This window comes from Branchiostoma floridae, chromosome 8, assembly GCF_000003815.2.
Source record: "Branchiostoma floridae strain S238N-H82 chromosome 8, Bfl_VNyyK, whole genome shotgun sequence".
Taxonomy (NCBI): domain Eukaryota; kingdom Metazoa; phylum Chordata; class Leptocardii; order Amphioxiformes; family Branchiostomatidae; genus Branchiostoma; species Branchiostoma floridae.
Window position 1 is genome coordinate 3,132,051 of NC_049986.1, and position 1,056 is coordinate 3,133,106.

A 1,056-nucleotide genomic window follows, 5' to 3' on the forward strand; every position below is an offset into this window, starting at 1 on the left:
TGGGGGGGGGGGGGCTTTTGAGGCCCTCCACTTCTAAGTCCTCTAACTCTCGAACGACGTGCCGTAGGGCCACCAAATTTTTTGGACATGATATCGACATTATATCTGACAAGTATATGACGTTTGACGTTACGTTGATGTAAAATGACGTAATTATGATGTCATCAATTTGATTATATTGGCCGGACCCATGAAAAAAGGGTATTCTCAGAAAACTTAAAGTTATACTACAAAATGTAACAACAAGTGCAGATAACAGAATAATAATGTTTATTACGACTTGTATTGCCAATAGCAACATCGATGACGTCATAATGACGTCATAAAATGACGTCATGCACATCTAAGATACGAGTTAGGCTCCGCCATATTATATCCACTACCTTGAATTTTTAAAAGTACTTTTTTTGGCAACAAATAATCACAAAGGGCAATGGAAATAAACTAAATTCATTCATTTAGATGGTTTTTGATGAAAAAAATACCAGGTAGTTGCAAATTTTAAGGGATAATTAGCTTGTTATTCTTGATCTTGCCATACGGTCCGCCATCTTGGATTTTGGGCTGATGACGTCATCGAATTAGCATAATTTATGCATATATAATTATAAAAGATATGATAAATAATATAAGATTTTATTTATGTAACAAAATAGCAGTAATATAGCAAATAAATGTGAAAAATACATTGTTAGAACCAAAAATAGTGATTTTTTGGCAAAACTGCCTGTCAGCAAACGGTTGCCATGGCAACACGAAACAATGGAAAATTTGTCAAACTTCGTAAAATTGTTGCCAGCAATATTTTAGGAAAACTCACCAAATTTGGTGGCTTTAGCGTAAGGCGTTCTGGCGTTATAGGACATCGAAGTTGGCGCGGGCCTCAAAAGCCCCCCCCCCCGGTCTGAATAGGGTTAATGTGTTTTATTCAATGCAAAAATGCCCAATTTTGTGCTTTATTATAATGGTTTTCAGGTGGGGAAATTACTTTGAAATGTGATTTTCTTTTACGTGAGTTTACTCTCACTGGGTTGGATTCATGTTCCCATCTTTTTG